The sequence below is a fragment of the Manis pentadactyla genome, chromosome 4 (genome assembly GCF_030020395.1).
Source record: "Manis pentadactyla isolate mManPen7 chromosome 4, mManPen7.hap1, whole genome shotgun sequence".
Taxonomy (NCBI): Eukaryota; Metazoa; Chordata; class Mammalia; order Pholidota; family Manidae; genus Manis; species Manis pentadactyla.
In genome coordinates, this window is record NC_080022.1 from 67,335,584 (window position 1) to 67,356,300 (window position 20,717).

At 34.5% G+C, this 20,717-nt stretch overlaps 1 long non-coding RNA gene across 2 annotated transcripts in view; it reads left to right on the plus strand.

The window, feature by feature from the left end:
- LOC130683657 (uncharacterized) overlaps window positions 1–20,717 on the plus strand; it is a 44,468-nt gene that overhangs the window by 6,125 nt on the left and 17,626 nt on the right. The window contains exons 2-3 of one of the 2 annotated variants that reach the window (XR_008997549.1): window positions 7,710–7,755; window positions 8,899–9,074. This is a non-coding gene — a long non-coding RNA (uncharacterized LOC130683657). Of the gene's footprint in view, window positions 1–4,206; window positions 4,439–7,709; window positions 7,756–8,898; window positions 9,075–20,717 lie in introns of those variants that run through there. The other variant, XR_008997548.1, reaches the window with a different exon arrangement.

The window sequence follows — 20,717 nt, forward strand, 5'->3', positions numbered from 1 at the left end:
CTGGTTGGTTTTAAGCCCAGATCATCTACTGCAAGGATGGACCAAAGCAGGTTTTCTGTACTTGTTCTCGCAGACATTTACCTGGAGTCCTCATCATTCAGGACTTGGCTCCCTTATAAGAGAATGTTTCTCCCTGCAATGTTCTCTATAAGAGAAACATCTCCCGCCCACCCTAGTTAACTAGAAGCCAGTAATTCCAAACTATCACACTCTCTTCTTATTCTCCCTGCTGATTTTATATCATTATCTGACTATATTTTTATTTTATTTAAAATTTATTCTCTGCCTTATGTAAATGTAGGCTACATGAGAAAAAGGAACATACTGTGGTTCAGCCCTATATCCATAGCATTTTGAACAGTGCTTGATACATAGCAGATCCTCTAAAAATTATGGAAGAGCTATTTTGATTATTTAACACAGAATATGACAATTCATTTAAAAAATATTTTTATCATTTCCTAGGACACAGTAGGTGTCTGGAATTTGGGAACACAACATTTGGGTTCAAATAATATTTCTGGCATTTATACCTTGGATGAGTTATTTGACCTGTGTTTTGTTTTACTTATTTCACTATGTTGCTATATTAAATCATATGGAATATATATTAGAATTATTAGAATGGTGTCTAGTAGTAAGTAACATACAACTATTAATTATTAGCTATTGCTTTTTAGTAAACATCACTGAGTCATATCCAAATATACTTTTAGATTAAAAATAGAATTAAAACTTTAGGTTATATTTTGTAATAGAAAGAGTACATTATCAGCTATGTAACCCAAATCAGGATTGTTCTATTTAGTAGCCTTATTACTAAATTACTTCCCTTCTTAGAATCTACTTCTTCATCTATGATGGGGTTAATAATGCCTATCATGTAAAGTTGTCATGAATATTAAATAAGGTATATGTCAAATGCATGTAGAATTTGTTTCCTACAATGTTAATATCCTTTGCCTCTTTCTCACTGCCACTAATTACTTGTATGATTTTATATATATCACTTATTCACCAGAGGATCATGTGAGATAATCAGTGTTTTCCAAATAAATTGTGGGAGAGAGTTTTTTCAAAAATTTAATATATCTTTGTAACAGAAAAAAAGAGGACATGTCGATCTAACAAGTATAGTAAATATTTCTTGCTCCCCATATTTCAAAAGTCCTGATCACATTTATATATTATAATCTTTAAAAGTCTTACAATAAAGAAAACTGACTAACTTTGTTTAGGATAACTTTATCCAACATTATTTCACAGTATAACAACTTTTTGTAATAGAAGATCTAGATACCCTGGAACTATAGAATGATATATTAAAACCTTTCCTGTTTTAATTCCTGAAATTCTATGATTTTCTTTTTTCTATTAGCTCTACAATTTGTATACACTTTCAATTGCTTAAACCCAATTCTTTCTATGTTTTGGGTATGACACATTTCAGTCAGGAGTTCAAGGATTATAAAACAGCAAAGACTGAAGCCATGAAAATATTTAAAAAGCAGATGTGAGACTTACTCAAATTATGTAAGGTCAGACTTATACTTTAAGACTTATTTTGTGGATTAAAATCCTATTTTTAAAATTTTCTTTCTTTCTGAATTATATGTATATATCCTTTACATTACCTTTTAAATCCTATTATACTGTAGTTATTTGTATCTCTGCTTTCAAACAATATCATTTTCTCACATTAGATATCACATAGGTCAGAGAAGCAGGGAATATGGGAAGTTCTGTAACTGGCATCCCATGGGTGAGGTGATAGGCAAATTATTTCTTAATCATTTCTTAGTGGTATAAAAGAGTTATAAAGAAAAAAAAGATTCAAAATTTCAGAAATGAAAATGTCAGATGAGCTAGATTTTTTTTCAGTTTTTCTCATAAATTATTTTCTTCTTGTTACCAGTATTCTAGGGGCATGCAAGTCCTCCTACAGTATGTTATATTAAGATCTACTCAATCTGGTAATCAAATTATGCCAAATTTTGCAATGGTCCATTTTATATGAAAATATCATAATTAAATACCTCTTGTAATGTACATAGCATATTTTTTTCTTGCCAGCACATTGCAGGAAGTAAAGAAGAGAAACATTAAAGAAGATTTTTATACAGAAATATATATACATATAATTCAGTAAGCAACAAAATAAACAAAATAGGATTTTAATACAAAAATAAGTCTTAAAATCTGGTGTAAATCAGACCTTAGGTAATTTGGGTAAGTCTCACATCTGCTTTTTAACTCTTTGGTGGTTTTATAGTTTTTGAACTTCTGACTGGTAAGAATTTTCTTAGCTACTGAAGAGAAGGCAAGACGCATTGAAATAAGGAATGATAAGATGTTTCTAGTGGTCACTGTAATTCCTCATGACCTATCTTGAAGGACAACTTGAAATTTCTTTTTCCAAAGGCCAATCTCTTGCTAATTTTCATGGAACGAACCCTTTTTGATTCTCTTGAATCTTTCTCCATCAATTATTCCCTCTCTTTCCTCTACTTAAAATTTCTTTTTTTTCACTGACATCTACTTTTAATCTCTACCTAATTCATTTTAATGAACCTTTTTTTATACTGCATTTCTTCTTTTCCTATAGAAAAAGCCTGATAATAATGATACATTTACACATATTTTGAAAGAATTGCATTTGTAGTTTTTTTCTTCATTCTTACATATATCTTACATATAAGCATATACAGATATAATTGTTGGGGGACAGGCGTTGTGTATTTTCCTCAGTTCTTGTCCCCTCTGTGACAAAGAAGTGAAAGACAGAGACACAGTAGTGAAGCAAAGTAAAAATTTTGTTACTCCTCCTCAGGTGACCTCAGGGAGGAGAGGTGCTCTGAAAGGTTGGAAAGAGAAAGTTTAAGGTTAAAAGGTTGGGAAAAAGTTAAAGTTACACATTTAGAGAGCATGGGCAACCTCAAAAAAAGGAGTTGGGGGTTCCCCCTTTTAAGGATTTTTCAGAAATATGACAAAGGTTTAGGGGTGTGGACTTGTTAAGTAGTATCAGTCCTCTAGGTAATTCTGCAATATTAGCTTAACATAAGAAATTTACTGCTCTGGTTCCCTCCCAGGATAGTAGCTTCCTGGTTTGGGAGGAGATCAATTAAGACTGACTGCCCTTCCTCCAAGGTGGGCTGAGTTACTCTCTGTTTGTGAAAGAGTAAGTTAAGAATCTTCTTAAATTACTGGGTATTAAAATGCAATCTTATCTTTAAGATGGAATCTTTCCTGACTTTTACTATGTTGTTTACAGCTGGGCCTGCTTGCTAAATTAATTGCCCAGGCTAAAGATTACTTGATTAGGGCTGAAGGAGAAAAACAAGCATATAGGTAAAGTTAAAAATATAAACTGGGCCTGTATGATTAACAAAATAAAGACATGGTGTCTTGCCAATGGGTTTCAGCACCGGGCAAGTTTGCTATGAATTCAGTGTGACCAAAGAAACTGAGAGCAAAATATTCTTGGGGTGAAAGTGTTATACCCAACTTTATTTCCAGGTGGCAGGTCAGTCACTAGAATCCCATTCACTCAGAGTGAGTCTGCATGCAGCAAGCCGGTCTCTGCCTCTGGGCCTCTCTATCTGCACAGCTATCCTCGGGCCTCTCTGCTTGCATAGCCATCCTCTGGGCCTCTCTGCACAGTCATCTGCACAGCCACCCTCCGCACCTCTGTCTTCGGTGTTGCCACCACTCCAGCCTCTACTCTGCTCTCCTGCAGCCTTGCAGCCATGCCACCATGTTATGCCCAGAGCATTGGGCAGAGCTCTTTATACAGAGTCAACAGCTATGTATTGCCCACAGGTGTGCAGTGAGCTAGTCAACCAGGGCCAGGTGAGAATCCTGGCCACAGAAACTCTCATTTTATCCACACATGGGCTATACTGAGGTAACCTCCTTTATCTGGGGAATATTAAAACATTCCAGGCCAAGTTACTCCTGGCTTTTTGAGCTTTAAATGATTAATTCATTACTCTGGTCTTCTTTAGAGGGTTTTCCTGGCCTTATTCTCTTTCCACCCAGCTCGTATCTATTTTTCTGCCTTACATAATCATTAGCCACATTTTCAGTAGAATTTCTGGGCCTGGGCAGGAGGAGAATGTGAGCAAGTAGGCTTCATGGAAATCCAAACTGGGCAGTTGGACTGGACCCCATGCTCCCAAAGGCTTTGTGTTTAGTTTAATGCTCTGCTCTCACTGCTTTAAAATTCTTAATTTTATCTTCGAACTTGTATTTTTAAGTGAAGTCTAATCGGACAAAGGACCACGCATTTGAACAGAAGAGATACACACAGTATGTGTTTCCACTACCATTCTATGTTGCCCTGTTTGCATAGAGAATTCCAGTGACCCACTGTGGATAAAGTGAAGGTTCCTATGCCCAGGATTCTCACCTGGCCCTGTTTGACTGGCTCACTACACAGGTGAGGGCAATACATTGCTACTGACTCTATATAAAGAGCTCTGTCCAGTGCTCTGGGTGACATGGTGAAACAGCTGCAAGGCTGCAGGAGAGCAGAGACTAGAATGGTGGCAGCACTGAGAACAGAGACTGGGATGGCTGCGCAGGCAGAGGCCCAGAGGCAGAGACCAGCTTGATGAATGCAGACTCACTCTGAGTGGGCAGGATTTTAGTGATTGACCTGCCACCATGGAAATAAAGTTGGGTACAACCCTTTCACCCCAAGAATGTTCTACTGCCATTTCTTTGGTCACATTGAATCCATAGTGAACTTGCCTGGGGCTGAACCTCATTGGCAAGACACCCACCAAAATCTAATAATTCTGGTGGATCCATGATGCATGGGGACTCAGCAAGACTCGAAAGGAGTATCAGTTAAATGTATCATATTCATGGCTGGGTGAATAGGGGAAAGTAACAGTCCTGAGAGGTCACATTCCATTTGAATAAGAATTTGCTTCAAATGTAGAAAGAAGGTAGTGGCATTGTGAGAGGTATGCATGACTAATGGACCCCAGCATATTCTTTCTTACTCATGTTACTTCCCTGTATTAGCCACTTAGGTTAACATTGAAGACATAGAAGGAAAGGGAAAGAAAAGTGACTCCTTTTTCTTTTAGTCCTTCCTTACTCAATAGGAAGCCACTGGTAGAGAGTTTTGATAGAATACCCATTATGTACTTATCAAGAAGTAAAATAAAAACAGTTGAATTTCTTTTGTGCAGTGTTTCCACTATTGTGGTGATAATGATATACTCATTCATGTAAAAGCTACATAATACAAACTGTGCCATTTTGATGATTCTGTATATGAGTAAAATGCTTTTAATATTGTCATTTAAAACTGACTTTAGTTGAATGTTAAAAGTTGAATGTTAAAATTCATGCAAATAATTAAAGATTTTTGTTTTCCTTTACTTAAAACAATATTAAACAACAAATTAAACGTATGACTCAAAGACATAAGCATAATTAGCTATATAATTTTGTATTATCTATTTTTTACTTATAGAAATGAATATTTAATTCATATTTATTTAAAATTTTCAGCATAATAGTACATATATTATTACTAACAGAAGGGTTAATGAAAGTAGTTTAATTTTTACATGTTTCTTTTTATGGTTTTATCGCTAGGGCTATATATGTAGTCAAATGATTATAAGTACTTGGAATAATTCATCTCTGGTTATAACACCAACTCAATACACAGAAAAGTTAATAGTTCAAATATATTTTTATTGCTTTCAATTTTTTAGACTTATTTTAATTGTTTCATCTGAAGTATGATTATAAGTTCAAATCTCTAAAACAAGGCATATTCAAAACTAGTTTCTGCATATATGTATAAAAGAAATATATATATATGTCTAATATATATATGTTTATATATATATGAATCATGTTTCTTAAATTATTCTTAGATAAATGATAGTATGCTATACACTTATTTTCTTCACTTTTTTAAAACTTACCAATAATTTAATAATAGTATATGAAGATATTTCTCATTATTTTTGTAGCTTCACAGTACTCCATTCTGTAGGTGGTATTTTTTCAACCAGATGGATTTTTGAAATAGTTCCAAAATCTGGTACACGAATAGTTTGCAACAAACAGATTGTGATCCATTTTTTTTTTTATAGTTTTACCAGTTTGTCTTCAGGATAGACTCCTAGATACAGGACTGCTCAAGTTAAAGGGATGAAATACATGTAATTTTGCTAGACATTGTCAAATTTCTGTCTACTAAGGCTGTGCAATTTTTCATTCCCACCAGCAATGTATAATAGTGACTATTCCCCCATAGCCTTGCTAACAGAATATGCAATCAAACTAATTGATGCCTTTGCCCAAGAAAATTGGGCAAAAGACATAAACGATTTACAGAACAGGAAAACTAAATGGAGAAATAAATATTTAAAGAGTTGATCAATAATAAACAGAGACATGTAGGTTACAACTCCAAAACAGTATTTTATAATTTTATCACTTAGGCAAAAATTTAAAATTCTCACCATAACAAGCATGGCAAAGTTGTGGAGGCACAAAACCTTGCTTCTACGCATGTAGACATGTTCCACTAATTTGGAGAACTTTAGACCTTATGCAGTCAAGTGAAGATGCTTCTAGCTTTAGATTCAACAATTATATTTCTAGGCATATATTATAGGGAAACTTTCTTCTATGTTCATAGGAGACATTATTAGAAAGAATATTTATTGCGTCAGCATTTGTAATAGCAAGAATTAGTTAATAATTAAAATATTTATCTACCAGAGAAAAAATAATCATAGAATTGTATGATTAAACATCACATGGCAATAAATAAACCAGCTAGAATTTTAAGACTCAAATTTATAAATGTTAAAGATCTTAATTTTGTACAAAAATATAAAAGCAAGTTGTAGATAAATATTATAATTAATATCAAGTTTGATAATATTAAATGGACATATATTCTATATATATATTCTCTCTCTCTCTCTCTCTCTCTCTATATATATATATATATATATATATATATATATATATACCAGGTTATATATGGTAACATATATATGTATATAAAAATACATAGAAACTATAAAATATATATTCCTGAAGTCATATATAGAAAATATGTTAATATAAATGCACATATTATGTATATTAGATTATAAATTCTAAAAGTAGAAAAGTACATATGACAAGTACATAAAAATATAGAATTATTAACAGTAAATTCAGGATATACCTCTTTAAAGAGGAAAGGTGATACTGTCTTTAAAAACTCTAACATATGGTAAAATGCAAAATTTTTAGGCTTTATTTTGATGGGGATATTAGTATTTATTATACAATTGTCTGCTGTTTTCTGCATGGTTGAAATATTCCATAATTGCTCAAATAAATCTATGTGCATGCCCACATGCACAGTTCTATAACTATTAGGTAGATATCAGATGTTCAATAGTCTGAAGACTTTTCTTCACTCTGGGAAATTGGAAAGAATTAAAAAAATTCAAGTTTGAAAAGTAACATTTTCTTTCAACATAACAAAGCCTTGAATCAACAGAATTAAATTAAACTGAATCCTCAACTAGTCCAAAATTATTTGACTTGTCTTGGACTGTAGAAGGACATCATAAAATACAGGAAAAAGGGTGTTTGTGTGTGTTTTATGAAAATTTGCACTTTCCTGGCTTTATCCTAGAATAACTAAAATTTGTGTTTTATATCTATCTCTCCAGGATATTACAATGTTAAGAATTTACTTTCAGAATGAGACCCCTCCAGGTACTACCAGATTCTCAATTATCAGAGAGATTCAATTATCTTCACTTATGTTTTACTTATTAAAGTGGTAAATGAACAAATGCATTTGAAAAAGAAAAAAGTTTTAACATTTCAAAGAAAAACGATTCACTTGTTAAATGTAATTACTAGAAAATGCAACTAACTAGAATGAATTCTGGTTAATCAGGGTGTTATTCCAATAGGGTTAAATTCCATTATGTCTAAATTCATTATAAAATGTACCTTAAAATAAGTAGACCATGAGTTCTGAGCTAAAATTTCCTATAAAGTGAAATAAAGATGAATAATAAAAGAATAAATTTAAGGTACTTAATTGTATGCTATAGCAAGACATTCATAAAATGGATAGATCTTATTTAGAAGACTATGGGAATCTTAGATTTTCAGGATTGAAGGATCTTTAAAGGCCCAATCAGTTTTGAACTTTTGATGTGTATAAAACTATCTTTGGTTAGTTTGTTCTTAGTTTATATGAAATATAGATTTCTAGGTGTCTTCACTTCTCTGGAGAGTCTGATCTGTTTTATTAGGTCAAATTCTAGCATTCTTCATTTAGTGTCCATCTTCCTCTGAGGGCTTGCTGTTCACTACTAACACTGGCACTGCCTCCCTATGCATTTTACAGAACCCCAGAAGCTCAGACCCTCATTAGCCAGTCTCAAAGCTCCTGTCCACCTTATCCTCATCTCTCCTATCAGAATATGGCAGAATTTGGAAAGTTACTGTCCTGAGCCCTTAGATATGGTGTACAATATTACTGACTCACTTTTATGTAGCAAGTATGTATTGAAAACGTACTATGTGATGACTTCCGTTCTTGCTTAGTACACTCCTGCTAAGTGCTATGAATACATAAAGATAAATCAGAAAAATAATGTAAAGATACACCAGAAAAGGTAAGGCAGAAAAATCTAGCATGTAAACTCTTTCATGTGTGAATCTCTTATAGTTACATACATTTCTTAAGTAAAACTACATTATTTCACTGCATTTTTCTTCTGCTGTGATCTTTTTGTCTATTTTTAATTTAACCCTGTTACATGAAAATAAGAACTCTGAATCCTTAAAATTGTATTATTTTCTTGCAAGCCATGATAGACATTGCTTTCTTCACAATTTCAGGTTTTCTGACACTGAGGAGCACATGGGAGAATTACAAGAGGAGCACACACCCTCTTGAGTTTAAGTATTGGCATGTGACTTGCACTGGCCACGACAGGACATGGGCCACTTTCTGGAGAAAACATTAAATACTGATGAATGGGTCTCCATCTTTTCTTCCCACTGCCACAGTGAAGGTTAGTAACACTGTCTCGGTTCCTTAATAAGAATGAAGTGGATCAAAACCTCTGATTACCTCTGGCAAAGAAACCTTTAAGATGGTTTCAGATTCGAGCCCAATCTAGCTAATGCTATCATGTAAACTTTTATTTTTAGTTCTAAACTGTTTATTTCAGTTAAATTCTTCTGTAGTGGTTTCCCTAATTGCTTTAAAATTGGGAACATAAATTTCAAAATCTATTTCTTAACCAATGACAATCAAAGTAAAATTTACTTCATGTCAACATGTCAATAGATTCTCTGATAAAGAATTTGTCTATTAAATTTTTACCATTTTTTCACAACATAAAAATAGAATGTAAAGAGGATAAGAAGAAAAATGTTCCAGATCATAAGGACAACAAAGGAAGGATATCCATCCATTCATTAATGACAAATTTATTGAGCAAATACTGTCTGCTAGGAGCTTATAGATGTTATGCTTATTTTCATAACACTGAGGAAAATTACTTAGCCTAAAAGCTAGTATCCTTTCAGAACAAATTGCAAATATTGAACTCAAGTTACAAATTACTTATTGATAACACTAAGTCCTGGGTGACAGAAAAGAGCTACATTTTATTAAACACATAGGTGGATGTGTATTATTAGGAGGAATTAAACCTGATTTGCTCAAGACATGCCAAAATGCCACTGAAGTTATGGAAATAATGTAACTTAGCATAATTAAAAAATCAAAAGCTAATTTAAGACATTTCTATCTAGCTTTATAGATTTGGTGCAGATTTTTTAGCATCATGAATGTCTATTGAAGGGAAAATTGAGATTTTTGAACCTGTTTTGTCTCAATTTAGGACAGAAGTTTCTGTCAAAACATTCTAAAAATTTAATGAAAAAAACCAGTGGATGAAAATAATATCTGAATATTTGAAAGTAAAACTAAAATCACTGGATCACATTTCAATAATGCAGTATATAATGGAGCACCTACAAAGATATGAAATGTTCCCAAAGAGAAAATTCTTCTGTAAGGAATTGTTTGGCCTCCTACATAGTAACCTGAATACATAAATCTATGACCCCAGCATTTTCCCCCCTTCTCCCCTTCCAGCTTGGAAACTGATCTGCTTTTGAAGTCCACTTGAGGGCAAACTTGTTCCTTGTTTTACCTTTGCACACTAAAAACACATCCATTATTGATTTGAGTTAGCTCATATTGAAAGAGATGCATCAACTTTTGATATGGATTAATCTCTCAATAAAAAGACCAGTAACTTTCAGGACCAGATACAGTTCAGCCTCTGTTATACCAGAACCATCACTCACTTAGTAATGTCTGTCACCTGTTAATTAAGGCACCACATTTACCCAGGGTTGGATTAAAAGCATCGTTTACTAGATATATCAATATTTAAAACAAAATGTATATTGAGTGAATGTTTCAATAAATCAAACTTTTTATTGCAAAATATTAGCATTTTAATAATTTTCAATTTTAGTTCTTCTAAGGATTTTGGTTCACAAGTAGCCTACTTGGGTTTTAGTTACTTATTTGATTTTTTTTGCTTGCTTACTTATTTATTTGAGATGCAAATAATACTACAACTTATTATTTTCTAAATAATTGCAGGAGCTATGATTCCTGGTTACCATTTATCTGACAAACAGCAAATCGATATAAGTGAGTTTGACATAAAACAACACAATTTTTAAAACTGTTTTAATTGAAGATATTTTCTGTATAGGACACTGAGAAAATTAACCGCTATTTTTGGTACCATTAACACACTACACCAACATTTTCCACATTTGTTCTATTTGTATGAACTTAACGTTACTTTCTTTTAAATATAGCTTTGTGTCCTGACTTACCATAATAAACATTCACCAAGTTATACCCTAAATACAAAATGTCACCCTAATTAATGAAACTTTTTGCCAAAGTTTTCAGATTACATGAACCAGGTTTGAAAGGCTAAGTGTCCTTTATCCAGATTTAAACAATGACATTTAAACTTGAGGTTATGCCAAACTCTCTGGAGTTAGACCATTCCTTGTTTTTCCTTCATTTTCCTTTGTTTGTTAATATTCAGGAACTTAAAAAAGAACATTATTCTGAGACTTTCACAATCACTGCAAATCTGAGCTCCCCTCAGAGTCATACCCAAACCCTGTACTCAAGGAAAACTGAACTGGAAAGAACCTGTATTTGGAGAATCCCAAGGGGACCTTTCTCACAGAGGTAGAGAAAAGAGTAAACCATTTATTTTTATAAAAATCACAAATCTTTTTAGATAGAGTTCTCTGCAGAAAACTCCAGATTTGCATTTCTAAATGCACATGTCCTTTCACAGTCTGGAGACACTGACAAATACCTCTATCAGCCCCATTTTAACAGCACTTGACATTTTTTAAAAATTATTTTTTCTTCCCCTCAGGTTCATTTGGAGAATGCTCATCATTTCTCATGGATTTCTGAAGCTTTCTATTTTCTTCCTGTATATTTTCTCCCTTCTGTACCAACAGAAATATGCTTTGCTGAGTATTTTTCACTCACTTCCAAACTTCCACCTCTATCAGGATTCTCCCAAGGTCTAGTAACCCCAGATTTCTTTCCTAAACACTGCTTTACTTCAGAACTGTCTCACATCTCATATTTCTCTTCCTTTCTCTTAGTCTCTCTCCCTCCTTCCATTCTCTCTGTTTCTTCCTCTCTTTGCACTGACCTGAAAGTTTTTAAAACAGTTTTTGAGGGTGTGTTTCCACCCTGCTTACTTTTCATATTCTTTATCTGTAAGTTTTATAGCTTTGAGGAAACATTTATTTCTTCCTCTCAGCTTCTAAAGCAATTTCATATTTATATTTTTATCAACACTTTCATCTATATTTTTTTGTCCAATTTTTTTCGGAGACACAGATCATTCTCTTTATGGTCATTGGAATATGAGTTAACTAGACTACCCCAAAAAGCATTTGTACTTTCTTGGATTGAAAAAAAAGAGAAAAGCAGAATCATAGATTACAAAGCCTAGTTAATAATTAAAGAGTGAATACTTACTGCCCATGGTTGATGGGGTTGGCCTCATTGTGTTATAATCCTGTTAAGCATGTGAACAGACATGGTATTATAAACTAATTAATAAAAATTTAGATTTCTCCATGGATATCTAGATTTTAGGCAACAATGAATGGTTTGGGGATGAAAAGCAACAAATAGAGCTAGGAGTTGGAAAAATCAGACATAGGTTTGCAACATAAATATAGCTTAAGTTAGGGTTTATAGAATGAGTAGCCATTTATTAAGCAGAAAGTGGGAAAGGATATTCCAGGCCTAGGGAACAGTATGAGAAAAAGTAGCAGCAGTAATACAGAAGCTTTACCCATTTTGAAAGTATTTCAAAACCTTATTTTAATCCCTTTGGAGGCCAGATTAAGATAGAATAGTATCAATTTATAAACTTACATAGAATCATTTAAAGTTTTATTTCTATCTGATCGCTCCTCACTTTTCCTATTAACAGCAAAAGCAGTCACAATTATAATCATTCTTATGAATTGTTAACTTCTTATGACCCTGTTTAGTACTTCTAGTATATTGATTCGTATGATATTTGAAATAACCTATTTATTTACTTCACTTTTTTAGGGATGAAATAACTGTGACTTGTTTAAGTAACTTTCCTGATAAATTAAACTCGTGAATTACAGAGATACAAATCTTACACTATCTAGTTCCTAAAAAAATCTTGCCTCTATTAATATAAAATCACTTGTTCCTATTAATGTCAATACAAGGAATGTTTGCTGTTAGAAGACCAAGTCAGCATACTTCCAAGGACAATATCTAGAAAAAGTAAACCAAATCCAGATTTTGTATTCCTTAAGAATAGCAAGTATTTTTTTCTTTCCTATGTTTTCTGATTACAAAAGTTACATATACTAGGAAATTTTCAAATAATGCACTATACATGTAATATATATTTTGTATGTGTGTGTGTATAAACACATTATATATTAAGGCCGTGTTAATGAATAATCAGTTCATGAACAAAGGCTTAAAATGCATGAATAGTCCCAAAGTTTCAATCTTAAATTCCTGCGTAGGTGCAGCTAACATGGTGATTAGAAGCTGTTCTTCACATTCTTTAGGAGGATTAAAACAAAAGCAAGGTTTTAGCAACACCAAAACAACCTAGGAACCATTGGAACTTAGGTGAACTTCAGAGAAAAATGATTTACTTAAATTCCTCTGCAGCTGAAAGTATCTGCTTAGCATGTTAAAAATGCAGACCATGTCAGGGAAGGAGCTAAATAATTTGTCATAACAATAGATCTCAGAACTCTGGGTTGACTAGAGCAACGCAAGTCTTAGAAACTTGTTCAGTTTCTCTCCAGTGCAACACCATTAAATTTAATTACAAAGAGAAACTTACTTTTGTTATACAAATAATATCCCCACGTAGCCTAATTTAAACTAATTGCCTACACAGTTTTCATTCCAAGGGGAAAACAAAACTAAAATAAGTGCTGACTTATTGAAAATGTCTTTAATTATATTATCACATTGAATCCTGCTTTGACCCTTCTTTAAAAGTTACTTTTAAAATCTGAAATGTTACTGCAAAATGTGGCACACCTACAATTTGTAAAGCTTCACTCCTGCATGACCTATTTTACCATTTTTCCTTCTAACACAGAAAATACCTTTTTTGTAATAAAAGCCCTAAATGACTACAATGGGACATGAATACTTGTGCTATTTTTCTTCATTTTCATTTCTTGTTATCTTATTATTTGTTAGGAGGTGAAAAACCTACCTGTGAATTCTGAGGTGAAAGAATAACTAATGTCTGGCCTTGGGGACTGAGGGATTTTTGCAAGCCAGCCTGCCTCAGGACTAGACAGTGTCAAACGCACCTTCCACAGGACCCTGTGGTGTACCAACACTGGAACAAAGGCCTGGGCTTCTGATTTCTCTCACAGCATGGAAGAAATAAGATTTTTAATTGGATTCAATCATGGCCTCACTAGAGCCATGTCACTGGCTGTTATAGGGAGGTAACTTTTAAATGACATCAGTCAAGTTGGCTGGAGGGCATCGCAACCCCTCATTAACTCTAATCTTGATGACTGGCTAGAGAAAGGGCTCCTGAGACGCCAATGGCATGGAGAAACAGAGCTGTCCATGCAGTCTGTTAGAATTCCCTCAATTCCCTGTTAACTCTGGGTTGGGGAAAGGTGGCCCAACTTTTTCTCACTCCTGGTCCTAGTGCAAAAAAACATAGCTTCTTTGGAAAGTAATCATTTAGTGACTAGGATAGTAATCTAGCATACTTTAGACTCTCCAGAATTTTTGTATCCCCATCACTGTGATAGCTATATACAAGAGGGTAAAAGTTTTAGGAGACTTTCAGAAGGACTCTGAAAATGTTTTTTGATTTCCTTTGGCGATGTGCCTCACCAGCATGATTTAGAAAGTCAGGTAGCTTTTTAAAGTTTGCTTCACTGAGGCACCACAAAGTTCCGATTTGTCCAAGACAGTGTTCTCATAGGCTTCCTTTGTAATCTGCTTCCTGAAAAGACCAAAATGTTGTGAGTAATAGATGTGCAGAAGTTTCACATTTGAAGTCACACCAAGGTTTTTCAACCTCAGTTGTACTGATACCCCAAGAGGGTAGGATAATTCTCAGGGTAGAAGGGTTGTTCTGTGCATAGTAGAATGTTTAGCAGCATCCATGGCTTCCACCCATTAGATGCCACGGGCAATTCCCAGTTGCAACAATCAAACACCATGTCTTCAGATATTGCTAAATGTCCCCTGCAGACCAAATTCACCCCCAGTTGAGAACTGCAGAGATAGCTATAGATCTGTAAAACCAGCTGCTTTCCTTTGATCTTCCAAACCACTTAGTTGGTGCATGTAGAAAGGTCAAAACCATCAAATCTTCCCCTCAGATATTCCCCAACAGCATCCTCACCCTGTATGTTCTGTGTAGGGAAGATAATGATTAATCAGAATGAAGAATTCTCCTTCATGGGTTGTATATGAGAAGAAGAGCCCATTGATCATGGAAAAGCAACAGAGAATCATCTTAATATTTAGTTTTCTCCCTGGATTTTTAAGCCATTCACAAAACTCTCCAATGATTATACACACTGATTTCACCCCAAATAGTATAACAAAGTGAAAAAGATTGGCATCTCTGTCTTTGTATTGTATCTGTCTGTATCCTTTGGGGCCTTAATCTTTGGGTCAAAATATTCTGCTCAGTGCTGCATGTAGGATTGTTAATCATCAAAAGGAATTATGCTCTTGGCTTAAGACTGTTGCAAATAGCCCCTTACCCAAAACTTGCCTCCCTACCTCCAAGGAGGAGATAAGGAAGTATGTACAAAAATGATGACTGGATTGTTAAGGACTTTTAGGAATATCATGGCTAGACACACCTCAGTGAAATGACAGGAGTTAACTAACCAAGGATGAGGAGTTTCACAACCCTCCTCAGACTCTTGCTGATGTCCAGATGTCTGAGACTGACTGTTCAAATCCTGACCCCAATTCCCTCCTACTTCCCCACTTCCTTAGCATAAAAGAAGCCTAAAATCAAGCCTGAGTTAAGATGGTTCTTTAGGATATTGGTTCTCTGTCTTCTTGGTCTGCTGGGTTTCTGAATAAAGTCACTTTCCTTGCCCCAACTCCTTGTCTTGCAACTTACTGGTATGTCCCGAGGCGAGTGGCAAGAGGTTGGGCTCAGTACAATAGGAGCTAGGAGACAGCAGTCACTCAGGACAGTTTGGAGCACCACATAGTTCGGATCACACAGACAAGTCGTGGTGTCCAGGTGAGTGAGCACACGTGAACGGTTAGTTTCTTTCCACCTACAGCACTGTGGGCAAACATACTGGAAACAGAAAGATACTACACTGACAATTAGACAGCAAAATACATATTATACATGTTTTCAATAAATTCTGGGATTATCTCATGATTTTTGTTTGAAGAAGCAAATGTGAAAGATAAATATGAAGTCTAAACACAAAAACATCTCAACTGCTAAGGAATTTTTAATAAAAGCCTGTACTCTAAAGAAACAATAATATTGGTGTCAGAACAAGGTTAATATACCATCTCCTCTATTAAGAGCTTGCTTGAACCTTTGCAACCACTTAAAAAAGAGTTTGATTTTTTCAGTTGAAAAATGGGAGAATGAACTGGACACTTGAAATGTCTTCTGGCCCTGTATTTTATGTTTTATTCTTTAATGAGGCAATTACCTATCTCTTCTCTATGATGTTGATGTATTAAGTTCTGCAATTCACTATAATGATAATATTTATCAGTAATTTCATAGACCTTGTCTTTATTGTCCAAAGGTAAAAAAGACAATGATAAGGACAATAGGTTTTTGTGCAAACCAACTTTTAGATTTACCTTTGTCAGCAAACACACATGAAAATGCTGTGCAGGGAAATAAACACAAAAAATAAATGTTCATTTTTGTATTAAAAAGTTGATAATTTGCTTTGGAAGTTAGGGTAGGATAAATTTTGTCCTTCTGCCAGGATTCTTTTTGTAAACAGAGTTGCTATTTTGTTGTTGCTTTATTTTTGTTTATTGTTTGGTCATCGGAGCCAAGATTCTTATTTAATGATTTAATTTTTGATAAGGAAACCCATGAACATATTTGAGCACATGATGGCCTGACCAAGGCCTCATGCCAGCACGGTCCTGAGGCTGAGGCACGGATGATGAGTTATTACTGACTCACAGCAGCAGTGTCATGAACGTGATCTAATTAAAAAATGACCATAGATGCGACAGCCATTCATTGGATTACTATACTCCTAAATTTAAATTTTATAGAAAATTTGGCAAAAGAGTCTGGTCTTATGGTGTTAACTAATGCTCAATTTTGATAATGGCTATCAACTTGGCTTTTTGGCAGTGTGGTACAAAAAGTTCTGTTACAAAGAATAAGCTTTACTGAAAACACAAAGTAATATTCACAGATTTGCTGATAGCTCTGCAAAATGATGTGATATTCAGTGTTTATCCACGGAGCTAAAGCAGCACAGAAAGTAGTGGAGCTGTTTCTTAAAGTGGCCCCCACCAACTCCAGCCAGCTTGGACAAAATAAGCATAAGAAAGTATTTATATCAGCAGAAACATTTACATCATGTCATACTGCCAATAACATGCCGATTAAGATGCTCCTTTTGTAACAACGCATCTTACTTTGGTTGTTGTAGTTAACATTGCTCTGCATAGAATAAAAAATGGTTTCTAGTAGCCAGTATACTCATATACTCTCCTGAATGCATCATGCACATTATCTCATTTAACTACCATTTACATCAAATGTTATGCCCATAGTACTGATGAGAAAACTGAAGCTTAGAGTAGCTGAACCCCTTGCCCAAGGACTCACAGCTAGCACACAATAAGACAAACTGAAATATCATAACCGTATTTTTCTCACTCCAAGCTATGTTATTGGCCATAATCTTCAAAAACAAAACAATTTGAGTAGTTTGTACCTTCTGTGTATCACTTCTTTAAGTAAACCTAGCCTTGTTCCCTTTATCCATCTATGTGTGTGATAGGCAGCTGAACTAGAGAACATGCTTATTACCTGAGGAATGAGCGTGGTTGCCATAGCTCCACTTAGAAAGCTTTTAGTGACACTGGTCGACCCAGGCAAGGAGAGCTTTTAAACCTTGTGTATTTTAAGAGTTATGTGTAAGATTCCACCAACTTTTGAAGACCACCAAATTGTTTTGTCATGATGGACATTTGCTTTAATAAATATTCTGCTAAAAGTCATATTTTCAATTTTTAAGAGATGGAAATGAAACAAATCGGTGTACAATTTATTTTTCATTAGCAAGGGCAAGAGGAGTCTAGCATGCATATATCATTCCTGTATACTTTCTGCTATACTTCTTCAAGGATCTTATGCATGTGATTTGCTTCAGCGGCATCAGGGAGACCAAACTCCCAAGAAAAGATGTTTGCTCCGGCACCCGTGGCCCACTCACCAACACATCAGTTACCATCGAGCTCTTGCTCTGCTTCATCTCTGTGGCCTGTTTGTGGTTTCCTAACTTGCCAGCCACACTCTCACCTTAGGGCTTTGACAATCACTTTTCCCTTTGCCTAGTGGCTTTACCCCAAATATTCTGATGGCTTACAACCTTGTCACTTACAATTTTGCTTAAATTCTACTTTCTAAATGATGCCTACTCTCAGTATATTATTTATAACTGCAACCCAGCCACCAATCTCCCTTACACTGGCTTTCCTTGTACCCCAGCTAAATAATCTTTGCTTTATTTTCCATAGAATGTATCATTGCTTCTAACATACCATATAGTTTTATTTATTTAATTTATTATTATTATTATTTTTATTTATTGACCACCTTATCCTTTGGGCCTAGGTCAAAACTAGGAACTCTAAGACCAAGGGGTAATAGGATAAATAATAGAGGTGAGCGCTGGTCTCTCTCAACTTAATTATACATTTTTGAACAAAATTGTAAAAGAGACCCCACAGAGCTCCCTAGCCCTTTCTGCCAAAGATGGCTGTCTGTAAGGAAGTGGGCCCTCAGCAAACACCAGATCTGCCAGTGCCTTGATCTTGAACTCCCCAGTCTCCAAGTCTCTGAGAAACAAATTTCAGTTTATAAACCACCTAGCCTCTGGTATTTTTGTTGTAGCAGCCCAACAAAAGTAATTCATTTGTTTTAACAAAGAAGTTTACAATCACTCTCCAAAATAGTGGATGGATGTGTTTTTAGAGAAAGGTGCCTACAGCAGCCCAGACTATATGTTCCTTAAATGTTGGTGCTATGCCTTAGTCATTTTCTATATTCAGAGAGTCTAGTCCATTACCATGCACATAATAATCCTATTCAACTTATATGTAAAATGGACAGATAAATGTTCAGTAAATCCTTAAAGGCTAAATAACCACTGCTTATATATATATTTCTCTTAATGTCTATGCTCTATTGGGATACTCTGAACATTAAAGATACACACACACACACACACACACACACACACACACACACACACACACACATACACACAAAAATAAATGAATTAACAGTTTTGTGTTGATCTGAAGAGACTTTTTATTCATTTAGCTAAATATTAGGTCATAGGAAATTGAAGCAACCCTTCCTGATCCAGGACTAGTGTGCTTAGCATAATAAGAAGCTTGACACTCTTACAATGAGATTAAATCATTATCAGGGAAAGATAATGGACACAGCATGGTTCTACAAAATCTTTGCCAAATAAACTGGACACAATCCAACTAACTGATGAAATAAAACTGCCAAGAAAATAAATGAAATCTTCCAGCAGGCATAATTCAGACCACTGGTTAATCATAGCCACTTAGAGGATCAAGACCCTGGCCCTGAATACAGTGACCCGAAATCTGAAAATTGTGTTAAGCATTAACATCAATTATTCTCTTCTAAGGACCTCAGCATTAGTTTGCGTATTTAAGGATTATCAAAAGCCAGATATTATCTCTTTTTTTATATCAGTATGGAGTCCTTTTTCCCCAAAAGCTGATGATAATGTTATTAGTATTAAAAGAAAATACCAGTTTTCAGATTCCACTAAGATTTCTTTATTCTCCTTAAACTACTTATGTCTTAACCAATATGTTCTGTGTGTCATCAAATGCAATATCAAATAATAACTGCCTGTATATGACTCAATAGAATGGTCACTAAATTAGGAACGGGGGTTTGTTTTCTATTTATTTCCAGGACTCTACCCAGCAAAGGACTAAAGTAGATATAATTAACCTTCAGAGCCCAGAAGCCTTTATACCAATTATATAGACTATTTGGGACTTTGAGCAAGTCTTAGAACCACATGTCATAATGATGAAAAACCCTAGTTCTCAAAACAGCCCATGTAGAATTCGTGCTGTCTTAACAGCCAGTTAGGTTTGTTGTGTAGAATCCAATTATCTGTACTTTTTGAAATGGTCAGATATATAAAAAGCCTAAGATTGCCTATGTGTTAGGTAAACCTGACTTGGAACATAACAAAATATGACTATGAAAAATCCAGAAAATGTTTGAAAAGTTTCTTACCAGTTGAGAATATTATGAAATATGAATAATGGCAAAATAATTTAGAAAAAAACTCTTCAGTTTGCATTCCCCATTAATGACAGCTAATGGCTTTCTCTCAAGCTCCTCAGACATTACTTGGAAAGGATTCTCCTTCCTTTCACAGTTTACACCCCACTGCAATCAAGCTTTCACTGGCAGTGTTCCACATAGGCTGCCTAGCCAAAGGTCACCCACAGTCTCCTAACTGTCAAATCTAATGGTCTTCTTTTAGATCTTCTCATATTTGACCTTTCTAGAGAACTTAAGGATAGTAGTCATTTTCTTCTGTTTGAAACTGTAACTTCTCTTGAGTTCTACGGTACCAAGCTTTTCTACTCTTTAATTTAAGACTATTCCTTTCTTGTGTCTTCATCTAGCTTCTGTTTATCTATCACCAACTTATTTTGCTGTTCCCAGTTTTTATTCTGTTCCTCTCTGTGTAATCTTCTTTACTCCTATGTCTTCATATCTAATGACACAACACTTCGATGACTTTCTTGTATATATCACCAATTG